Source organism: Monodelphis domestica, chromosome 3, assembly GCF_027887165.1.
Source record: "Monodelphis domestica isolate mMonDom1 chromosome 3, mMonDom1.pri, whole genome shotgun sequence".
NCBI classification, from domain to species: Eukaryota; Metazoa; Chordata; class Mammalia; order Didelphimorphia; family Didelphidae; genus Monodelphis; species Monodelphis domestica.
The window spans coordinates 324,720,570-324,746,409 of record NC_077229.1 but is presented as its reverse complement, the minus strand read 5'-3'; the positions used below and the strand labels follow the sequence as shown (position 1 = coordinate 324,746,409).

The 25,840-nt window shown below is 35.6% G+C and overlaps 1 protein-coding gene and 1 long non-coding RNA gene across 10 annotated transcripts in view; one reads left to right on the top strand and one right to left on the bottom strand.

Moving 5' to 3' along the window:
- LOC103102288 (uncharacterized) overlaps positions 1–333 on the bottom strand; it is a 38,037-nt gene extending 37,704 nt beyond the window's left edge. The window contains exon 1 of the long non-coding RNA XR_008917750.1: positions 35–333. This is a non-coding gene — a long non-coding RNA (uncharacterized LOC103102288). The remainder of the gene's footprint in view (positions 1–34) is intronic.
- Positions 1–25,840, top strand: part of STAU2 (staufen double-stranded RNA binding protein 2) — a 420,348-nt gene that overhangs the window by 309,633 nt on the left and 84,875 nt on the right. The window lies entirely within an intron of this gene.

Genomic DNA, 25,840 nt, shown 5'->3' with positions numbered 1-25,840 from the left:
GCGAGAAGTCTAGGGCGGCAAGGACATTTCAAACCTGTAAAAATGGTGGTTTTCCCATGCTAGTCATTGGCAAGTTTACCAGAGTCGGAGTGGAGAGACAATGAGTTATGCTTTGGGTAGGTTGTTTGCGATGCCTATGCGATATCCAGTTCAAAATAAAATGGGCAGTAGACAGTAATACGGCTTTTGATCTTGAAGAGAGACTTGAACTAGGAAAATAGATGTGAATCATTATCATAGGGAAGATAATTGAGAATCTTATAAAGGCATTCCACTCTGATTTCTCAAATTAGATTAAAAGGATGCTGGATCTTTTACATCTTACAGGCAGAGTTAGCTGTGCAAATGAGGGTGTCTTGACCCACTAAGAGACATATATCATAAAATAAGTCACCTATTGTGAGCACACCCAGGAATAAACACCAAGAAGCCCCTGGCAGCATCTTTCTACCATCTCGCCTTTAAACTTGAATGTTAACGTCACCTCTCTTGACATTACTGCTCAACTCCTCTCAGCCCTAGAGAAGTGGTAATTCCCTAATCCATCTTGTCTCTTGGGTGGAATGTTGGGTACTTTTTCCAATATTTGCCGAACTTGGAAAGAAACCAGTAGATAGTTGAAAAATGTTATTTTACAGCTTATTTGGTAGACTCTGTCCAGAGTACAAGTTCATAAAAGATTTAGCTCAGGGAGCAACATTGCTATTTCAAATTCTTAACAACAACAATAATTAGCTAGAATTTTGTGCTGTAGGATGTGCAAAGCGCTTTACTTATATTATCTTTCTTTGCACCCCCAGAGTTTAGCACAGTGCCTAGCATCTAGTAGGTACTTAAATGTTTTTTCAGGGGAAAAATTTTTATTGACAACCTGAGAAATATTTTCTGCTTGGAGTCAGCTCATACAGGCTGGGCAGAGTAGATTTAAAAATTTTCAGTGTGAGCATTAACAAACAAATTACTGTTTTATCAATTGTCTAGACCTAAAAAAAAGTGATGGGCAAAATGTTATTAATGAAGATTAAACTTAAAAGTGAATCACACATGTTCAGGCAGCCAGTTGTTAAACATTTACCAGCACACTCCAGCTGACTTCATTTAGTTCTCACAAAAACTCGGTAAAGTAATCATATTTTTATCCTCATTTTAGCAAAGAGGAAATGGAGGACCAGAGCAATTAAGTGGCTTGTCAGTGGCCATATAGCTAGTAGGTATCTGAGACAGAATTTGAAGTTGGGCCTTCCTGTCTTCAAGTCTGGCACTCCATCTGTATCGCTATTTAACTCCCCTTTACTAAGAAGGATGTCAATATCACTTTTTAATGTACTCATGTCCATGGGCAGAAAGGATGAATCTGAGTTTTTTTAACTACGGCTAAAGATATATAACCCATCAGGGGTAAAGGAAAGCAGTGGTAAAGGGAGCAAGTTTTATATTCTTTCCCTGGAAGTTGGAGTGATCACTTATCAGGACTAGGAACTGGAGAAATGGCCAAGCAGGTAGGATGAGCACCCTCCAGTTTGGATAATTAGGATTTCTGAGTCCCCTCTAGGCTCTTATTTTTTTCAAGATATGTTAGGGAAATTTTCTACTGAGGTGGATTAAGACAGCCTTAAGGAGGAGATGTCTTCTGTGTATATGGATGGATGTGATATTTAAATGCTCATGATATTAAGAACTTATATTCACTTAATATTCTAAAATAATCACATTTTGTCAGTGAAATATTCATATTTCTTTTTTATAAATGTAGATCTTGTAATAATAGGCCCTATGACATATGACTAAAATTGAATTTTGAAGGTATAAATTAGCTAGTATAGAAATTCATAGATTCATGGAGCATTAGAGATCAAAGAGACATTAAGGTACCTGTAGAAAACAGTTTTGACTACGTTATTTTTAAACAAGTTTTTGATGCTGGAATGATAGCTTTTACATCTTAAATATCCAACTGTTAAGTATATCCCCCCCCCCCCCCCCCCCCTCTCTCTCTCTCTCTCTCTCTCTCTCTCTCTCTCTGGGAATTTACACAAAAGAAGTTCTTTTCTTATTCTCAAATCAATTACTTTGAAGTATTTGGCAGATTACATCAGCCTTTTGCTTGAATTCGTGCTGCAAGATGGCATCTATTGTACATCATTAGTGATGCATTAAATTGGTTATTGATGTTATAAAATCTAAGCATACTAGAATCTTTTGTGTTTGCCTTCAAAGATTGCTGTTATAATAAAACATTCTGAAATGAGTAAAGTTGTCTTTTTTGTTTAGTTAATGCATCACTGGAGAGCCTAAAAATCATAGCCCCTGAACCAACCAGCTTCCTCTTTAGTAGATTATGAGAAAATTGTGAGCAAAAGTGTTGCCACATAATTTAAGAAAAACAAAATAATTGTATAATTTAAAAATAATCTCTTTATGTTCATGTTTAATAAAAGAGAAGACTCTTTAAGCCTATCTTTTCTTCTGTTACCATTACTATTACTGCTATAAACTTGCTTCTAAAACATTTGTACATGTTGGAATAAAAATGAGAATTAATGCAGTATTTTATTATAGTCACCAACTGTAATGTTGCTGTTTTCAAAGAGACACTAAGACCACTTAATTTTTCTCTCATTAGAGTTATAATTAAATTGCATAATTGAGAAAGACTAGATTTTAATCTTCTAGAAAAATTTGCCTGCATTATGAAAAGTCTGGCCATACTTTTCACTGCCCTGATGTAAAGAACTAAATATATTTTGCTCACAACATCCTACTTTAAACAACGAAACCATTGTATAAGGAGCTAATTAAACATAAATCATAGTACAAAACATTGCTATATTTAGAAATATTTGCTTTAAACTGTATTACCTAGATTAAGTTTCTAGAGTGCCAAGCACAAAATGTGTCTGATAGGTGTATGCAATATACATTTCATTAGAATATAAACTCAGAGAATTTCATTTTTGAAAGGGGTCTTTTATTGAATATGTAATTACAAAAGTAATTATTTGTTTATGAAACAAACCAAAGAAACTAAAAAATTTAATAAACTCAATTAGCAACTAACTTATCTTTAGTAATATATGCTCAAAAATAAGATAAAATTTTTTAAAAAGAATTTTTTTGAGACATTGGAATGTGTCTGATCATCCCTAGAACACACCCAGTATTCAATATATAGAATAGGTTCTCAGTTGAATAAATGACTGTTGATTGTTAAAATGTATAAATTGAAATGAGGAATATCTTGTAATATAATTTCACCAGAATTATGAGCTAAATTTTAGACATAATTTTTTGAGAATACAATGTTATGGAATATGCATTACTTCAAAAATAGGGGGGAAAAATTTAAGAGTGGTTTGAAACACTTTATATGTTGATTTAATTGTCTTTTTTTTAAAACCCTTACTTTCTGTCCTAGTAACAACTCTAGAACAGAAGGGCAAGGGGTAGGAAAATGGAGTTAAGCGACTTGCCCAGGGTCACAAAATTAAGAAGTGTCTGAGGCCAGATTTAAATCCAAGTTCTCTTGACTCCAGATCTGACCTCTATCCACTGAGCCACCTAGCTTTCCCTTTGTGTTCTCTTCTGGATTATTGATAAGGACGTTTGATTTCATTGGAGTAGGGGACTCTTGGTGAGTATATTCCCTCTACTGGTGTATATGAACAACCGCCCAAGGCTCTGAAAATGTCATTGAATTAATAACTTTCGTATGGACAGACTTTATGCATCAGACATAGGCCTTGATCCCAGGTCCTCCTGACCCCTAGACAGGCCCTATATCTACATTCTTATACCTCAGTGACTATGAGGTGTAACTTTATGATAATCTGGAGGATTTTTTTAAACAGACATACACAAACTTATAAATTCCAGTAAGTGGTATCAGCGTAGACACACTGAAAAGCCTTTTCTCATGCAGTTGCAATATGAGCCTGGGGCATAATCTTTTGAAGGTCTGAACTAGGGCAAATCTTTATCCTTGGAGGATCACTATTCAAGGGCCAGTCTGTCGTGTGAGGTGCTAGTTCAATTCAGATAATGGCATTTGGAGGTATAAGTGAGTTCTGGCTAAAACTGTATAATGATTAATTTTCTTTTCTTTTTGGAGTAGCAAACTACCTCTGAAAGTGATTCATTAGGAATAGTTTCAAAATGTTTGGACAATGTTAATAGAATTAGTATAATAGATAGTGTCCCAAATCAAAAATGTTGAAGGGCAATATTCACTTATATGCATAATTCCACTATATCAGTCTCATTGGTTTATATTTATAACCAGGAGTTGGGCAGGACCAAATGGTATTGATAACTACTTTTGTCTATCACAGAGTTACTGCAATTATTTATAAGAGATTTTAAGTGACTCCCTTTATGCATATATACTCAAAAAAGTTAGAAACAAGTGATAAAAAAAAAACCTCTTGATTTCCTGATTTGTGATTCATTTGACAATCGGGCTATGTAGCAATTAGTTCATAAAACAGAGAAAGTATTAAATGGGTTATAAAAAGTAATTATATGCAAGTAAAGCATTTTGTAAAGTAACTCAAGTCTCGATCTTTCTAAATGACTTGTCATGTGGGAAATGTGAACTCTGAAGATAAAATAAATTGGGTACTCATAATTGTTCTTGTATTCTTTATAGAACCTAAACCATTTCTTGCACTGATTAACAATTCTCAATTCTAATTAAATGGCACATTACTTTGGTTTCTATAATGTCTGACATTAAAATACTCGTAGACTCATGAAGGAAGAAAACATTCTACCCAATAAAATGAAATGTACTCTTAAGTGTGATATACTACTTTACAATTTAGAGGATAGAGTCTCTTAGCTCTTAAACACAAAAAAAAGCAACATAACACTTCAAGTTGTGGAGCATAGCATATTATTAAATTCAATTAAGAACCATTTATTAAGTGCTTGCAATCTACAGGACACCATGCTAGGCACTCAGGATAAGAATAGAAAACCCCACCAATCCCTAAGCTCACATTCTCCTGTGTAATATATTTGATGACTACAATCCGAATGAGAATAGCTTTCTTATTGGTTAAAATAAAATCGTTTCTCTCCTTTTGTTTATTATAGGTTCCTTACTGAACTATCCCTTGTTCAGCTCCTTTTTTTTTTTGCCATGTTCAAGGCAATTTAAAGCATCCATGTATGTTGATATCTGCATTTCTGAATTAGTGATTTAATAGATTCAGGAATTAGTGAATAGAGTTTAATTTAGTGTGAATCTTGAATGTTAGAATAATGATTTTCTTTAAAAAATAAAACCTTACCATCTGACTTGGAATTGATAAAGTATTTTCAATCAATAAATTTCCACCAATTTCAATCAATAAAGTTCCAAAGCAGAAGAACAGTAAAGGCTAGGCAATTGGGGTTGTGACTTGCCTGGGGTCACTAGGAAGTGTCTGAGGCTACATTTGAACCCAGGACCTCCCATCTTCAGGTCCAGATCTCTGTCCACTGAGCCACCTACCTGCTCCAGCATAATAATTTTTGATTGAAATTTGAGATTATCACTTATTTTCTAGTAAGTTCCGATTACATTTCAGATTACAATGACGGTACCTTATTGTTTGCTGATGTTATAGATGATGTTTAAATGAATCTTTGTTCTGAGATATGCCATACATTTTAAATGGAAGACAACGTAAATTTGACTGTACTTTCATGTTGCCCAACAATGTGGAAAATTTTGACATTCAGCTAGGACGATCAAACAACTATGTTTACTTTCTTCTCTTGATATGTGGCAGAAAGGCATTTGGAAAGGAGTCAATAGTTGGAGAAGTGAATTTTCATCTAGTAAAGATAGACGGGAGGGCTTTAGATGGGTCAAACTTCTGAAATGTGATTTTTTAAAAGGCCAGAATACAAGGGCAAATGGATTCTGAAAGATTTCTTTTAAAAAAAGGAGATACTTGCTTGTTCCTTTTTATACGAGTCATTTATAAAGTATCTGATCCAGGATATTTCTGTAGAAAAGGGAGAATCAGTATGAAGGAGTTTATTTGCAGGAATCTTTTGTGAAGTTTAGCATTATTGATAATGACCATTCTTCTTGCCTTGATGGGAAGCAATAGAGGAGTGGTGACCAAGAGAATGAGCCTGCTAGTAAGGTCTGTAGAATTGCAACAAAGAACTTCCACTGAACTCTGCACTTTTTTTTTTAATGGATAAAGTCCTGTAAACAGTAGAAAACTGTCTAAATATGTTGAATAGCTACTTGGTAATTTGCTAACATAACTAGTTTTTATAGCATAGACCCTGAATAGTAATGGTGAAATCAGTTTCTCATCTATAAAATGAAGAATTGAACATGGCATGCTCTAAGGACCCTTTCTAGTCCTCAGTTCTATGAGTTTTTGAGTCTACCAACTCTTTAATCTGGTATTTTCTATATTTGTACAAGTGTCACAAACCTGAAAAACTGACAAATTATTGTTACTAACATTTTAAAAATTCACAAAAACAACATTTAAAAATTGACAAGTGAAAAGTGTCTCTTTATATTAAGTATATGAAATAGAGAGGAGGAAAAGTGTATTCCTATTTCATATGAAGTTGATGATTTGGGATAATATGTAAAGAATTTTCTAGCAAATCTTTTTCTCTGTGATTCCAATTTAAAATGAAAAGAAAAAGAAAGAGCTAAATCAGAAAAAGTATTACCACTGATCTGACTGTAGGCCATACCGCTAAAGTGAGATTTCTTTTTTAAAAAATTTAAAGATTTGTGGACTTTTATCTCTGTAGTACTCCTTCTGCCACTCAGTTGAGGTCTTTGAGAGATGCTAAAGCCCAAAACTTCATCACCCTGCTCAGCTCATGATGAGACTCTGAATGTTATCAAGGTTGGTCCTGGAGTGATAGATAACCATTCTGTAATGGTCTAGAACTAGTCCAGTTCTAAAAGCCTTTCTGCCAAGCTTATGCTTTGCTGGCATGGTCTTTAGGAACCCACGATCACCTCCATAATCCAACAAGACATCAGCACGAATAGTAGAAACAACTAGTTTTATTGTTATATTCAAGTTTTATAAAATCCTTACATTACATTCAAAACAATAAGGTAAGCTCTTCTTGCTTTTAAGAAGTTGAAGTCAATATGATCAATCACATGGTTTGATGGGGATATGATTAGGGTTTTGATGTTAAAAGATCACTCTACTATAAATATGAATAATATGGAAATGGGTTTTGAACAATGATTTATGTATATAACCCAGTGGAATTGCTTGTCAGCTCAGGGAGGAGGGAGGGAAGAGGGGTGGGAAAAATCATGAATCATGTAACCATGGAAAATATTCTAAATAAATTTTAAAAAAGAAAGAAAAAAAAGAAGTTGAAGTCAGAACCTTAGTTCTGAAGAAAATCTTTAAAAAAATAATAAAATAATGTTTAAAATTAAAAAAAAATAGCAGGCTTGGAATCAAGAGACTTGGATTCCAATTCTTGCTCTTCCACTAGTTAGATGTAGGATTTGGCTTCTCTAGGCCTGTTTCCTTGTCTGTATAATTGCATGATCTGGAGAAGAAAGCACTGGATTTGGTTTCAGAGAAACTGAATCTGGATTTCAAAAATATGCTTTTTGCTAGGTGTATGACAAAATAAGTCATTTCATCTTTGTAGGCTTCAGTTTTCTTTTCAAATAAAAAAGATGTTGTACTAGATATCCTCCAGGTTCCCTTCTAACTTTTAAATTCTATTAGTCTAATAATGCGTATATGTGTGGGTCTTCCCCATTACTGGAAATGCTGCTTAGATCATTGCCTGACACAGAGTGCTTTAAATGCTTAGTTACTGACTGAGTCTCCTAGAAAATAAGTAGATGCCTATTTCTCTGAGGGAGTTGTTTAGTTTACAACTACAAGAGACAAACTCCTTCCTCATCCTCGGTGAACTTCAGGCTTTCCGTCTTTCCGTCTGTTACCACTGGACTGGCCACACTTTGCTGTCTTCCCAATCTTGACACCGTTGTTAACAACTTCAACTCTATCCTATTCTCGTCCTGTCACTGGTCAGCCGGCACGGGGTCGTCCCCAGTCTCGCTTCTCATTCCTACGCCGCGAGAGCAAGCCTCTGGCCCTGTCCATCGGGACTTCTACCAACCTGCGATCTGATCTCTGCTCTTCTGTCACCCAGCACCCCTTTGTTCTTCTCTCCGTGACTGGCTAGCCTGCTTCCCAGGAGAGCCCTTCCGAGCCTTCTCATTTCTCTTCAAACTCCGAACACCGTCTCCTCCTTTCACTTGAGTCTCCTGTGCTGCTGCTTCCCACCCATTCTGGAAGCCTCATTCCCTGTTCTACCGCTGGCCTAGAGTCCGATTCAAAGCCAGCCTCACATCTTTACCGGCTTTGTGACCCCAGGCAAGCCGCTGTTCAGCCTGCCTGTTTCTTCCACTAGATAATGGGGTTAATAATAACACCCACCTTGTAGGGTCGTTGTGAGGCTCAAATGACATTGTATTGGCGTGGCCTAGTAAGTGCTTCACAAATGCCTCCTGTCGTTCTTTGCTGTGATACTATAGGTGGCCTTTCTCTCTGCTAGGGCCGGTCCCCTTCCCTGGGTCTCGAACTCATCCTCGCCCTACTTCCCAAGAGCTTGCCTTTGGCAGCTGCTCTAATTTTTCATCTTTCTCGATATGCCGCCTCTTTCCCTGCTGCCTGCAGTATGCCTACCTGTCCTTTTCCCTTAGAAAACCGCCATGTCCCTACTATCTTCTCAACTGTAATCCTACGCCACTCTCTTCCTTTTCACTAACAACCTTTTTTTAGATGCACATCGTTTACTTGTTGCCTCTCCTTTATACCTCTTACTCATTTCTCAACACTGAGATCTCATTTCCTAATCTGAAGTCGAAACTGAAAATGTTCCAATCATGCTTTAAATGCTAAATGGATTAGCCTTTCCCCCCTCAGTCCTCCTTCTTGTCCTCCTTTCTACAGCATTAAACATTCTTGGTCGCCCCCTCCACTTGAATACTCTCTTTTCTCTCCATTTTGGTGGCGCTGTTTTATCCTGGTTCTTCTCCTGCCCCTCCAACTTCTAAGTTCATCCCTCCCACCCCACACTCTTCACTCAAACATGAGTGTCCCTCACGATTTTGACCTGGGCTCATGGATGCAGATGTAGATGTAGATGTAGATATCCTCTTTCTTGATAATCTCATCCGTCTCCATGGAATGACTCCACTCACCTGACTCCCAGATATAGATTTGGATGTAGACAAGTGTCCCTGTAATTATGTAAACATAAATATGCACATAGACACATATATAACCCTAACTTCTTCCCTGAGCTTCAGGAGGACATCTCGGTCTGATTGTTCCTTAGTCGTCCCAAACTCATCATGTGCAAAAAGAGAATTCATTCTCTGACCCTCTAAATATATCCATTCTTGAAAGTTCTCCTTTTTTGAGACTATCCTTCTAGTCACCCAGGAGTCCTGCTTGGCTCCTTTTTATTGGCTTCATATAAATCAGTTGCCTATTCTTATTGATTGTACCTGCATAACATCTCTTGAATCCATCTACTTTTCTCCATTCAAAAAGTTCTCACACTATATATATATATATATACATACATATATATGTATGTATGTATGTATGTATATATTGTACTCTTTTTACCTTTTGCCTGGATTACTGCAACAATCTCCTAATGGGATTTCTCTCTTTTATTCTCTCCTTTTTCCAGTCCATATTCTGCATCGTTTCCAAGTCTAATCATGTTAATGCCCAACTAAAAAAAAAATCTCCAGGTGTTCCTCTATTGCCTGTAGGATAAAATATAAACTCAGCTTGGCCAAGAACCCTTCACAGTCCTACCCCAAGCCAACCTTTCTAGTCTTATTTCACACACGTCACCCAGTATGTCCTACTTTCTGTCTGCTAAATTCAGCGTTTCACCCACCTGGCACAGGCATGTCTAGAACACCCCCTCTCCTCACCTCTTCAGAATCCCTAGCGTCATTCCAAGCTTAGAACATGTGCCAGCTTCTCTGGACTTTCTCGATCCCCCAGTTGTCCTCTATCCTTTCTGAAACAAACTGGTTTTTCATTATCTGTTAATATGCCGTGTCCCCCCAGAAGAAGGTCAACTCCTCGAAGGCAGGGCCTATGTTTTGTTTCGTCTTTGCATCTCCACTGTTTAGCACAGTCCCTCACACACTATTGGTCTTTAATAAATGATGGCTGAATTAGAAGTACAAATACAGAAATATGTAGCACACTTCTAAAATCAAAATTCCTTGAGCTGTCTTGCTGTTCTTTCCCAAATGAAATTTCAGCAGTTTCAGGAGAATTTTTGCAATGATTACATACGGAAAAGTTAGGGGAAATGGATTATATGGATAATTGAGACACCTGTTGAGAAAATAGACAACTATTGACAGGTCTGATTCATGACTGAGTGACTGCTCTCCTAGTCTTCAAATGATCCCCACAGAGCGAAAGCTTTGACCGCCCGCTAAACAAGGTCCGTTTGAAGTTTCTTTTTAACATTTCCAAAACGTTAATTCAGCAGGACATCTCCACTGGGGTTCTCGATGTCACCAAATCAGCAGCTGTTGAAATCCATTCACTAAAGCATGAAATGTTTTTCTAAGGGCTTTTTTTATTTGTGACAACAGCAAAGTAAATATAAGACTAAAATTCTACTTCATTCAACATTTACATGTGTTAAAACTGCTTCCGACTGCAGTTTACATTCAGAGTGTTTATTTGTAGGTAGTAATGCCAATGGACAGTTTTATTACAACATATTTGGAAACAGTTTAACCTACTGGAGTTAAAATTTTTTTAATGTTGCCAATACAGTTGTAGTTTAGAGAATAATTTGACATTTGTTAACATTTCTTTAAAATAGAGTTGTTTCTAGAGAAGAGTGTTTGTAGAGTTAATGGTCATAAAAAAAAACCTGAAGTAGCTACATTTTACCTTTTTGGGGGCTGGTTTTGTGAATTCTTTATTAAATTAGCTGCTTTGAAAGGAAAAATGCTAATTGCCTTAGAAAATAATTTAACAGGACAAAGTAATGCAAAATTCTTAGACTCAGAGACTGGGGACCTGTATGAACCGATGCTAGAGATAAGGCAGGCACACAAATGTCTCCCAAAGCATGTCAGTGTTGTTTAGATAGATTTCCACTCCTTAGAGGCAGAATCTGCCATTAACTGTAAATAAAAGCCATATATCTTTAATTAATTGCATAGTTAAACCTGAGAACTGCTATGTATAAATACTTACGGTCCAAGTTACGTTCCTTTTCTGTTTATTAAGCATTTTAAAGACTTAAGTGTATTTTTATAAGTTCATTAACTTGTTATATTCTTTCTGATGCATTTCTCTCCCATATTATCAGATTTCATTATATGGAAAGAATTATCAGATCAACCCATTATACAGCATAGAAGCATTAAGTCTGTCTGGAATCTGGCTTTCCTTCAATTTACAGGGAGAATATTGTGTAAATCAGGCTCTCAGGTTTCAGTGGGAGGCAGAGGGTTGCACAGCATCCATTTGTCAAGTTGATTGCACCTCGGTGAGGTTACATTAGCTTGTCTTTGAACAGAAGTGAAATCCTATGCGAAGCTCCCCTTTCTGTCATTTACACTAACATCCATCCTCTTAAACCAAGGCCCCTGAGAAAAACAAAGTGATGGCACAATATAATCAGTCACTCAAGTTGTCTGTCATCTGTTTTCTTAAGGAAATTACTTTTAAGTTAGCAGAGCAGAAAATTGTAGAAAATTAGCAAAGGTTGTAGTAGAAGTAGGTGGAATTTTTTAAAATCACAGATGTCTTCAGAGAGTATTTTCTGTGCAGAGTGCAAGAAATGTTGCCCTATCTTTGAGACTTATCTGAATCTCAAGAGATAGAGTTCTACTTGACTAATAATATGTCTCCAAGTTTTCAGCCAAACTCTTAACACCAAGAAGATCTCTTATGCTTAGTGAGACTATATGTGAAGATTCTAAAGAACTTCTTTGTAATTCTAAGCATCCTATAAAAGTTCCTACTGCATTTTTCTGGTCTGGGTTCTAGGACAATCACTTTCTACTTTCCAGACCAAAGCCGTCTAGATTTCTTTTGTGTAAGTGTGCACACTTCGGATAGTGTCTGTGTAGGACAAAAGCGAATATTTCAGCCCTCGCTTTTATATAATTCCTTTATGACCTATCCTTCATTGAAAAACTTAACTGCATTGCTGATGTGTGCCAAATATGAGGCTGCTGATCAAATCTATAGGTTTTATTTCAGTAAGCCTGTTTTATGGTGCTGAAGCACTCAAGTCATTTGCACCCTGTCTCATTCATCATGAAGTAGTTAAGCTCAGATTGTTAAACCTGGAGAGATTAGCTGACAGACAACAGTGCATTAGATTAAGCTATCCCTTGGTTATACTTAGCCATTTATCCATCACATTTGTGTGGCATTTGTGTAGTAAGCCAGGGTGCAGAAGAGAATCAAGGAGAAGTAGAGCTAACATCCAAGAGCAAGGAAAAATATCCTGGCCCTCCGATATTATAACATGATCAATAATATTCTCTACTTTGTATTTGTCTTCTGAGAGACCAGCATATAAAGCCTCTAGAAGAGAAAATACTTGGTCATTTTCCTATAATAGGAAGGACATTTTTCTCTTTTATGAAAAACTCAATTAAAATATTTGTTAGATCCTCTATTAATGACTTGCCAAAACTAGTGAACTTGGGGAGATTGTTCCTCCTTTCAGAACTAGCAATCATTTAAAGTTTAAATGATAAGTTTATATGGCAAAAAATAAATCCATGCTTTTTTCCCATTTTGGAAAACAAGAACTAAAAGTTTAGAAAAAAAGATGAATGAATCTCTATATTTTAATAATAGTTAAGTGTGTTACAAAATATTGTCATTATTATCCTTACATATAATATGCATGAACAGTGATGCCCTAAATATTCCAATATGAAAACATTTTATTGCTCTCTTCTATTTTGAAATTTATGTGAACATTTGGAATTTGTGAACTTTTGAGAGGCCCAGCAGATCAATCTTGATTAGTTTATTTTTCTTAGTAAAGATTTTGATAGCTTGGTAAAGCTTTTGTTTAAAAGAGCATTCCTTACTTCCCCTGTTGAGGGATGAAATATTGTTAAAAGCACCTCATCAATGAAATAATGAAAAACAATTTAGGTAACTAAATCTTTGATTGTAGAGGCAGAGACCTCAGATTAAAAAGACTGATCTTTCATTGCCCTTTTCCTCATATTTCTTCCGACTTTAACCTCAGGGTGATTTTAAAAGTTATTGCTTAATTGCATAGTGCTGCATGGTCATTACAACTTTGCTTTGGAACAATTTATTACACTTTTATTTCCTTGAACAAGGAAAGATGGTAGTACCATATTCTATATTATCAAAACCAGTATTTAAGATTAATGTGGTCATCTAAGTAAAGATTTTGAACATATTTTTACTAGATATGATGCATTATTATAAAAGCAGTCTAATTTTATACAAAAAAAGCCTTTTCTTTGATATTCCCAGATTTTGTGCTATGATTAGATTTTTTTTCTAGAAAAACCCATTCACATCACAAGGTTACATAAAAGTTTATTCTGAAGATTAGTATACAAAGACATTACAAAATATCTTTTTAGGACATTTCTAAAGATTGCTACCATTAGCCATCACCTAGACCCAGCTATATGATATAATCTACATTTTACTTTTAAAAAATCAGACAATATTATGGTTTTTTTTCTAACTAAACCACATTTTTTAATTTAGTCATCAGTTCTTTCCAGGCAGCCCACTAAATGGATTCTAATACAGTATAGCTAATGATAAAAAAATTAAAATGAATATTGCACAAACTATTAATTTTACCTAATTAAAAAATATATATATATTCTGATTTTAAGTTGGATACTAATTGGACCTCAGTATTAGTAGTACGTATGTATAGGCTTTCTTACCAAGGATTTGTAATGAATTCTGTGGCAAGCTAATTTGTCTTGGGCAGAATGACCTAATAATAAATGTTAAAAGCAGCCAAATACAATTGCCTAGCATAGTTATATATGCAGCTGTCATGGTAGGCAGAGAAACCTCGTGCATGGTACCAAGACAGGCAGTCTATAAAAATAAATAACTTCTTACATGAGAAGAAAAGTGGATTAGAATAAAGGTCAAATATTAAATAAGCCAAAAGAGTTTATGGCACTGTTTTTAATCATGTCAAAAGATGTGTAATTTTGAGGAAAAAAGACAGAAGACAAATCATCGATAATTACTGTGTTTGGGATCCTACTCCATTTTTTTTAAAAGTTAGGAAATTCTGTGTTTACCTTCTTCCAATTTTTTGGGTAGGGATCAAAATTATGAGAAATCTTAAATGCGAGCCATCTGAGATATGGCCTTGCCTTGTTTCTCAGCCTTTCTGCCCCAGAATTAAAAGCATTGAATCCAAGTTCCTGCCTACAGGTAATTCCTGAGGAATTCTATGAAAGAAAGTCCTTTGCTTCAACTTCCTAACTGACCTACAAACAGAATTGGCAGTCAGAAAGACTTGAGTGTCCTTAGGCCATGGCTCCATTAAAATTCTTCCTTGCCTGTCTGATACCACAGGTGGGGGAAAGGAACTTATTCCCCTTACCGCCCCCTCCATTCTCATGAATTCATTGGCTAGGTATGGGAAGGAGAATTTTTAAAATGCCAAATCTGGTTTTTCATGGCCATTATAAAAGAGTTTCTTAGATGCTTAGGGGAAAAAAATAGCTCTTTTTAAAGTGAATCTCAAGAAGCATAAAGAAATTATGTGGGAAGGAATCAAAGAGGCAAAGGTTATCTTAATTCAATTCTGGAGAAACAAGCAAATATTTCTATGTTTCTCATATAAATAAATTCTCCTAAAGATCTTTCCAAAGTCAGAAGACATGTTCAATGTTATTTAACATGCTTCAGTTTCCTTACCTATAAAATGAATGGGTTGGTCCAGATGGTCTCTGAGGTCTCTTCCAGCTCTCAGTCCATGTTTGTATAATCTTCTGAAATTAAATCTGTATTGCTCAAGTACGCAGAACTATCTCCTTGTATCTAAAAGTACATTTTGGGGGCATCCATAATAATGGACATAATCCAGTAGTACAGTAAGGTAGAATAAAAGACATTTTCCTTTACAATTCAAGTACTTTCTTACTTAAAGAAAATGTATGTTACTTGTGGTTGTTCCAGCTGTATTTGCATTGCTATACTGAAATGAACATAACTTCCCATATTCACATTTCTGGAGAACCAGGAAAATTCAGACGAGCGTGCAGTTTATGACTGTAACAGCAAGTTAGCTGGGCACCTCACTCAAGGATGTGATGGGTGGAAGGAGAAAATGAGTATCTACATTTGTGGTTGATTTGCGGAGTGTTCATTTGTGGAGTAGTTGATTTGATGGTGGGGCTGATTTCTGGTTTCTGTGTCATTGCCCCATGACTGATCCTTTCAGGCAAAATCTTATGTACAATCCCCCTGAGCCTCTCCTCACTCATACTGGAATTTGGATTTTTTCAGGAAATGATATGCCTTAATTGTTCTGGGGTAAGAAATTGCAAAAAAGCTTGGCAGCTTCTTAGTGGAAAGTGAAAAATAAATCTGCAAAAATGGAGAGGTTTCCCCTCCCTACAGCTGTCCTTCCTCATTATTTGATAAAATTTGTTTTTATAATGCAAAAGCACTTTCAATTTCACAATCATTTATTAAAATATGTTAGGACATAATTATCATAAAGGTCAATGGAAAAATAGAGAAAATTTTGTAATCCTAAGAGAGACCACAAATACTACAAGGTAAATCAATGGATTTAAGTACCAGTTTCATGATTGGCATAACTAAACTATAATGTGGCATTTGGTTACCTTTAAGGTATTACTTTTCTTATCTAAACTTGGTATGAGAATAAAGAATGAACAAACAGCCCAGTGTACACCTGCCAGCTGATAAAATAGATAATAGAGTTGGCTTAAATTTTGTTTTCTATTATAATAGAGTGGCAAAACAAGGTCTCAGCATGCTTGAAGATGTAGGAAAGCATTTCATTGTATGTGGATTACATCGGCTTCCAGCAACATTCTACTTGAAAATTTTTCATTGAAACCCTTCAGATTTGGAGAGTTCAGTAATTTTTCAAAGCTACCTTGTGAGCTGGAGGAAGAGCTGGGACTCGAACCCAAATGACTGAGCTCTTCGTCCAGACAACATGCACAGCACCACTCTCAGTAGTTAATAATCCACATTTAGGTAGCACTCGAGGTCTAACAACAACCTTAGAGCTAGCCAGAGGGAGTCTAAGTATTGTTATTTCTACTTTCAGATGAATAATCCTGGAGCTAAAAAATGGAGCTCACTCGTGCTCTTGAAGCTAACTAGTTTCTATCACCCTTTCACTAGAAGTAGCTGATATTTTCCATAGCAGAAGGCAGGATGCGACTGACCATCAGAATCCATTGAATAAAGAGCCATTTATAGCCTGGTTCTACTGAAAACATTTGCCAGTTCGATGTTGCCTGCGGATGGGGAAGGTCTGAGGCCTGACAATATCTGACGCCCTTTCATCGCGGGCTTCTACAAAGCCATTTAAAAAGAGATCACACTCTGCATTCCAGCCAAACGGTCTTATTAGCTGCTCCTTGCACTCTGCTCTCCATCTCCCACCTCCACTGCTTCCCACAAGGTGTCCCCTGTGCTGGAATGCATTTCCTCCTTATCTCTGCCTCTCAGAATCCTTGTCTTCCTTCAAGGCTCCAGCCAGGTGTCGATTCCTCTGTGAGACCTTCCTGATTCCCACACTTGTCAATGTGTTCCCCTTCCTTCCTCCATTTTTCTTATGCTCTACTTATTTTTGTTGGTGCTCTCTCAGTAGGATGTAAGCTCCTTGAGGGCAAAAGGACTTCATTTCTGTTTTTACATGTCTAGCACCAACACAGCGCCTTGCATGGAGCTGACGTTCAGTAAATAAATGTTTGTTGAACTGAACATATTCAGAAAGAATATATGCAGAAAGCTCTGACACTGACAGCTCAAAGATATCAGTTGCTCTTTGCTAGAAATACGTTCATGCATCAATTCTTTTTTATTGATATTATTGTTGGAGTTGGCTTGGCAGAGATACTGGAGTGGTTTGCCATTTCCTTCTCCAGCTCATTTTACAGATTTACAGAAACTGAGGCAAACAGGGTTAAGTGACTTGTCCAGGGTCACGCAGCCAGTAAGTATCTGAGGCCAGATTTAAATGTATGAAGCTGAGCCTTCCTGACCCCAGGCCTATAACTCTATCCTTTATGTCTCCTAGCTATTCTTTTATCTATATTGTAAGTAACTTTGGATCATAGACTTCTGGACTCTGCAGAATGATGGCTGACTGTTTTCCCAACTTCCGACTACTCAGAACTGACTTTTAGGAGAACTTGTGGCGGAGAAGTAATTCACTCAAGATCAGAAATTCTTAGTGGTTCACTAACCAACAAGGATCCATGGCTAGATTTCAGGGAGTCCATGAATTTGGATGGAAAGAATAATTGCATCTTATATTTTTCTCACCCTTAGCTGAAATTCAACATTTTCTTCAATTCTAATTTTTTTTAACTGCTCTAAGAAGGGATCAGTAAGCTTCACCAAACTGGGCTCCCATTCAAAAACAAAGGTTAAGGACTCTGAACTAGATGAACCCATTGTTTCTGCTAGTTTTGTGATTATAGAAATCTGGCCTTATTTTATTTACTCACTCTTGACTAATAATTAGATCTTGAGGCAAAATGACATCGTAGATAGAGGCCTGGCTTCAGTCAATAAGACCCGTACTTCAAGTTCATTGTCTGACATTCTATCTCGCCTTTTATCCCTGGGTAAATAATTTAACTTCTAAATGCCCTAGACAGCTAGCTCTCTAAGAATTTTAACTGCAGACACAAGTGCCATCCAAAAAAAGTAGGTATTAATGTGACACTAACTCATTCATTGCACCACTCTCTCCCTTTTCCCAATAAAATTTAATTTAATTGAACTATTTTGTATTAAAACTGAGGCAAATAAAAAATTTCTTAGGGCTTAAAACAAGATGAAAAGCAGACAAAGTGATCAAAATAAACATTACTCTAAATTCTTGCCATATAACTAACTTTGTTAGGTATATGTAGAGAAAACCTTCGTATGCTTTACACATTTAATCTCCAAGTCCTGCATGTCTGTCACACCTCTGTCACATACCTGGAGTGGGGCCTTAATTGAATTCTTCTTAGTTACTTCAATGATATTGTACTTCCTCTGTTTTTCCAATTGGTTTCCCATTGTTCCAGCTTCTTAAGAGAGCATTTTCTTACCTGAGCAACATTGCACTTACTTTTATAATAATGTATTCTGATTATCTTTTTATAAAGGACTCCATATAATCATTCTTTTAAATGTGCAAGTCTTGAAATTATTCAGGAAAGAAAGAACTTCCTCCAGAAAGGGCAGCTTTACCTAAATGTTAAGTTATTTGCATGTCACTAAAACATAAAATTCTAGGTTTTTAGAATTAAATTTAATGTAAAAAAAGTAATTAACTAGTTGAATTACCTATCTTTGAACTCATCCATGAGGACAGCATAATGGTAATATGAATAATTATTTACCAGTTTACTAGAAGTTAATCTCAAATGATAAACCATAAAGAAGAAAAGAAATGATTGTTAACTCTTGTCTAGGAATTGCGCAAATGTTTTTTTTCCTGGAATTCTTCAAAATATACTTATTTGGCTTTGTTTTAAATTCATCCACTCTCCTTGAAATGCTATTTTCTTAAGAATATTCTAGGTAAGGGATTTTCCTTAAACTTTTAACATCAGCACACTAGAAAGAATACTTTTTAGTCCTTCTTTTTTCTTCCCTTAAAAGTGAGAATGGAAATAGACCAAACATTTTTTTTCCCTTTAGCATAGTGCATTGCTAAGCCTTTCAACTACTAAGATATTTTCATTCTTTTTAATATCCAGAGAAAATCGTGTATTTGAGGGGGCATGTTTTCTTTTATTGTGTAAGGTGAAAAATAAATATTTAATGTTATTTTTGGTTCGGACATTAAGAAATTCAAAGAGAGATGAGAGTTCCAAATAGTATTTTTTTTCCTAGAGAAAACAACCAGTTTAGGGTGTCATAGTTGGCAAAATACTATGTTTGAATTCTCACCTCACTATTACTACAAATACACCTCAGGTGGTCCCAATTTCTTCATGTAATGTAAAAAATGAAGCCCTTAATATTTGTTGAATGGCTAGACTCTAGTAACAAATTATCTATTAATATAAAATATTGAAATTAATATTGATGCCATAAAATAGACTTGTTTAATCAAAGTAAACATGCAAAGTGTTTGGGTTATTTTTTTATAAAGACAAAACAGATAATTTTGGTTACAAAGGGTTTTTATTAGGGGGAAAAAAGTTTAAACTAATTTAATCTAGATGTGTCACCCAGAACCTTTTTAATGGTGGTGGTGTACTGAAGCCACTTTTGTTATTTTTTCCTGAGGGGACCCATTTCAGAACAACAGCTTTTTTTTTTTTTTGAAAGGTTATAACCCCCAGCCACATCAGCAACGCGGGACTTATCCATGTACAAATTAAACCCTGAAGAAAACCACCTGTGTGGTACAACTCTCAAAAGACTACATACACTTACTGACCACACAGTAGGGAGATCTTGCTTAGAGAAAGGCCCACCTACTGCACAAGACCTCAAGGAAAACAAGTTCCGCGCTGTGGAGTTGTTTGAGGAGGAGGGAATGAAGTGAGTCATTCCCAACCTTTAGTCATTCCCAAGACTCACTTGTCACATGCAGTGAAAATGCATTATGATCCTTCCTCAAGTAATATTTTCCCACCTTTAAACCTCATTTACCCATGGCAAGAGAACTCGTATAGACAGTGATGAGAGCCCATTGTTTATAAGCATTATTCTTATTTTTCAGATTTCTGGTTTAGTGCTGTTCCAAATGAAACAAATGCACTCCTAGTTCCTTGCCCTGTTTTTTGCCCTGCAACTATTTAATCAAAATTTAAATTTAACTCTTTAATCAAAAGCAATGTAGTTTTCATATACCAATAAAAAACAGCATGTTATTTTTGAGTCCAGGCAACAACACTAAATGTTTTAGTAGAAGAAGTTCCCTTCAAAATCAGGAATCAGACTTTTTGATAGTTCCAATTATTTCCTTTGTCTAACATTTATCAGTCCCCAATTGAGTGCTCCTTGTGTGTAAGGGACACATTAGGAGTTGAAAAGGATATAATAATGAATAAAATATGGCCCCAGTCTTCAAAGAGTTTAAAGTCTGTGATTCTGTGATTCTAGGAGAGATAAGACTTGTACACAAATAAATAAAGGAAAGCAGAGGGTGAAATGGGCAGAAGAATGGTCCTTGTTAATTCAAGAAAAAGATAAAATTATTTCATAATCCTTCATAATTTGTATGAAAGAATACTGAATTTGGAGTTGGAAAAATTGGGTGTCTGTTAACTCCCATTTTTTTTTACTAACTCCCATTTTTAAAGATTAATGACAGCAAATTAGAATAAGGAGCTCAAAAACGACTCACATTCATTTCCACATGTTGTTGTTGCCATAATATTTTTAAATGAAGCTTAATGTGGCAAAATCTTATTCTGTGAGGGATTTGTAATATGTGGGGCTATTGAGTCTTAGGAGTAATTTGAGACTGACTTGCCCAAGTTTTTGGAGAAAACAACTGAATAAATCTGAAAGAACAGTATCTACATGAGGTATCCTTCATAGCTATACTTCATTTATCGCAATTGTGCTTCACATCATTCTTAGCAATGTTGTTTTGTCTTCTGCTTTCCTTCCTTATTGAGAGTTATTTCGCTTCAGTTCACCATGTAGGAAACATCAGAGTAACCAGATTTCCTGATCATTCCTTAAGGGCCGGCGGAGCAAATGTGTCCCAGGACTCAATTACTGAACTCTTATCTTTATTAAATGTTCAAAGTGTTCCCTTGAGGAACATGACTATCTCTTCTTTGCCATTCTAAGACTATGGGAATAATTATCTCCTTTCCTTTAACTTTCATTATCAACTTACACGTTCCAAAAAGTTCAGTTTCTAGCAACAAGTAAAATGGATTTTTGATATTTCAATTTGGCTAATGTAGTACTATTTAGTAGATGACAGTTCCTTTGTACAAGGACAGAAAAATTTGCAAAACATTTGAGGTTCTGTCATCAGACGCACAAGCCAAGAAAAGAGAAGCAGAGGGCTCCATTCCTCTCTGCTCTTCTCATTTAGTTAGTTGCTTACTTGAAACGGATCCCTCTGACAGCCAGAAGATGTGAGTTTGTCCATCGTAAGCCCTTCATTACCGCTCTGTTTTCAATAGTGGATTTGACATAGATGAAGCTGCCCCCTCCAGTTTTGGGGAACGATGGACTCATCAGTTAAAATCTTGCCAAAGTTGTCAGCAGGGACAGGCTTAAGAGGTAACAGCAAAGAAATCCTTTTGGGAGCCAGTGACTGTCAACTTTAGTTGTATGTTAACCCATTTAATAATGGTTTTTATTTAACGAATGTTATCTAACAAATGAAGAATTTGTAAAACATTTGTGCTTCAGTAATATCAAGGACCAACCTTTTATTTCAGCATATTGCTTCCTTTCCTATTTTGATCTCTTTGCATTGGTTCAAATTTTAATATCCTTTGATAGCAGTTGTATGATGTTAACAATCTTGATGGATCATTTTATTAGGAATTACAGGAGATGTCAATTCTGTCTTATCAAATATTTAATATCAGGAATTTTTTAAACACTAGAAAACTCTGGTGGAACCATTCTGGAGGGCAATTTGGAACTATGCCCAAAGGGCTTTAAATGAATGCCTGCCCTTTGATCCAGCTATAGCACTGTTGGGTTTGTACCTCAAAGAGATAATAAGGAAAAAGACTTGTACAAGAATATTCATAGCTGGGCTCTTTGTGATGGTCAAAAATTGGAAAACGAGGGGATGCCCATCAATTGGGGAATGGCTGAGCAAATTATGATATATGTTGGTGATGGAATACTATTGTGCAAAAAGGAATAATGAACCAGAGGGATTCCATGTGAACTGGAACGGGAGACCATTGTACAGACACTGATACATTGTGGCACAGTTGAATGTAATGGACTTCTCTACTAGTATGCAATGATCCAGGACAATTCAGCGGAACGTAGGAGAAAGCACACTATCCACATCCAGAGAAAGAACTGTGGAACCAGAAATGTATTATATGTGTGTGTGTGTGTGTGTGTGTGTGTGTGTGTGTGTGTGTGTGTGTGATTGATCACAACATAGTACGATGGGGATATGATTGGAGAGTTGATGTTAAAAGATCACTCTATTGCAAATATGAACACCATGGAAATAGGCTTTGAACAATGATACATGTATAACCCAGTGGAATTGCTTGTTGGCTTTGGGAAGGGGGGAGGAGAATATGGGGTTGGGGAAATCATGAATCATGTAACCATGGAAAATATTCTAAATAAAAATTAAAAACAAAACAAAACTAGAAAATTTAAACAACTTATTGTATCAGTCATATTGTTTTAATCTATCCTGTGTATAAACTATATTGCTCAGCTCTTACTTAATATTCAGAATTTCTATTTTGATTCCTATAAGCTGTATATTTAGTAGATGGGAAAGTCTTAAAATCAGACATATTTGACTATGAAAGTTTCTCAGATATGGACAAGTTTTATCAATGGCAAGATGTAAATCTATTTGATCTCTGAAGAATATCCCTTTGAATAAGACAAATATGTGCCAACTCTGTTTTCATGGATTGGTCACTCATTTTCTCCAACTTTTTTTTTTCAAATCTATGGTTTATGTGTATTATAGTTTTTTTAACATAGATATACATTGAAGAGAAAATCAATTGGCAAATTCCTAAAATAGTTGTTTTCCTTTCCACTTTCAATGATAATAATTTTAAAAATGAAATCTTGTGTACTGATTATAGACTTCAACATGAAAAATTTTGTTTGAACCCAAATTCTTTCTTTGAAATTTAATAACCACATAAAAATCCAAATACATTTTCATTGACTCAGGGCCACTAAATGACTTCAGTCAAGAAAATAAATATTAATTAAAACAGATTAATAAAAAAGGAATCATTAAAATAAAATGTAACGAGACCTATAATTGTGGAATTAACAAACCAATTCTTACTATTGTTCTTCCCTGGTAATAATATGAGTTTTTATTTACTACAACATGGATGCACTTTCTAGCATGATATAAATTTGCTTGACATCAGTTTTTCATTGACTTATTGTCTAATGGTTTATGCCTCGTGATTTGAAACCACTTTTTATACTTTAGGTGTATCCACTTTTAAGAATTTAAATGTAACTGTTTTAAAGTAAAAATAATTGAACAAACTGACCAAAATCTTCAAACTGAGACAAATTTAAATCTTTATATTTAGTGACACAAGATGGGTTACAGATTAGGATAGTGAAAAAAAGGTTAGAAGATGTAATTCAGGGTTTTTTACAAATAAAGGCTTATAGATGATGCAGAAAGCTTATAGAAATTTATAGCATAAGACTTTTATTAAAGAAAGGGATAGGAATTCTCTGGACCCTGAAATCACCAAACAACATCACAAAAAAAGAAAAAAAGAAAAAGAAATTGACTATATTTTAATAGCCAAGAAATAACTGATTAACTATGTAAAAAGTAATTTCAGAATCAACTAGAATCAGTCATCTTGTGTGTATTCAGATCATTGAATGGTTAGAGAAAAAGTAAAAATGAGTACTAAATTTGGAGAAAAGATAAAGTTAAGAAATTGACAATTATTCAGTTAATATAGTACATCTTACTATGCTATTGACTATAAAAAATAGATAATGGATTAAAGTATAGACTTTAAGCCTATAAATGTAAATATTTCTAAGAGAAGTTTAACCAATACAAAATAGTCACTACAACAAAGAAACCGAAAGAGTTCAGAAACTATTTCTTCCAAAGAATACAATCTCCTTGCTAGGCTGGGTGACATAGCAACCCAGATCAACACGAGAATAGAGAACAAATTCATTTGCAAACCATTAAGGAGGAAGAGCAAGTATGATTACAGTATTTCCTCGCAAAACAGTTTTAAAAAAACAGTGAAGGGGGGTGGGAAGGTAAGACTACATGAAAACTTGATGTGAGGTCCAGCTAACCAGATAATCTCAAGAGCATTTAAACAGATGTAGAGGAACAAGAAATAGATGCAAAGGAACAAATTTCCTAACATTTTATAGTGATTTATTCTTTATTGTGACTTATTAGTGATTTATTTTTCCATGGTGATTTATTATTTGTCACCAATGACAATGAAAATGACACATTTTGACTTTAGCACCTTAGGATTTGATATATTACACAAAGAAGTGGAAATGCCATTTAGGAAGATGGAAGAGGGGGTGGACCTGACACATGAGAGAAATCCTTGCTGGAGGGGATAGAATCCTAAATGTACTTAAGGGTTGAGTTTCAAGATATCCCAAAAAGGAAATCCAAAGCAATGAAAACATGAATAAAAATATTATCGCCCCCCCCCAATAAAAATCAGTTAGCATCATATGCCTACTCCTTGATCTCTGTAAAATCTTTGTGGTAGACTATATGTATATTAAGGATATCTTTGGTGAAAAAAAATGAGAAGGAAATAGGTATCCATAGACAATTGTCTAAAGCAAGCAGCAATACTTTAATAATTACAATTATGTTCAGGTATTTAGAATAAGGTCCCACTATATATTTTTTTTGTATTGAGGTAGAAACTGAAAAATGAACCAATAGCTTAAATGTGGATAGTTATCAAATATAGTTGTATTAATGTTTAACATTCAGTTTTTAATAAAACATTTGATTTTTTTAAAGTCCACTTGAGTTAGAAGAAAAAATACAACTCAAGCGGTTCTGTTCCAACAATGTGTCCTCTGTGTATATGCTAAGGCTATGTAAAATTGCTTCGTGTAAAAACAGAGATTTACTTGGTTAATAATTCTTTGTTAATATTATTTGAGGCATCCAATGGAGAGAACTTTATAGGTCTGTTCACCATTGTGGTGTAGAATTTCTGCCCATAGTCCAAATGGAAGAGAGTTTCCCAGCAATGGTGATAGTTTCTTGTTTGTAACTACCATTGTGCTGAGTTTATCGAGCCTTGGAATCCTATAGTACACCCACCAGAGTTCATCCTCCCAATCGGAGGAAAAGCCCACATGGAGGGAGAATGCCAATGGCCTTGAGTAGGACTCAGTTGAAGAGTTCATTCAGTGGAAACATCTTGGCCCCCCGCTACAGAAGCACAGTGAACTAGTCCTAGAATAAAAGAGGAAGAAAAGCAGAGGAGAGTGCCTCCAGCAGCTGATCGCGCCTTCTATGTACCTACTCGTGTGCCTGTTGTCTCAGCCTTGGCACTCAGACGTTCTCGGTGGTAGGGCCTCGTTTTCACTTTTTTCTTTGCCTTCCTAGTGCTTAAGGCCATGACTGGACCCTAATGCTTAATAAATGCTTTTTAACTAATTGAATGATTGACACGAAAGGCCATCTTTTCAAGAGCACTGTTCTCCCAGGGGTGCTAGTGGGCTGGGAATCATGAAACAATACAATTGCCCCCAAATAAATGGGCCGAAGAACACTAGAGAGCTTCCACGTAGATGCACGTCAGGGTCCAGCAAGTGCTTCCAGTGATTTGTGTCCATCATCAAGGACACGTGACTGGACGGGGATGCGGCCGAGTAAT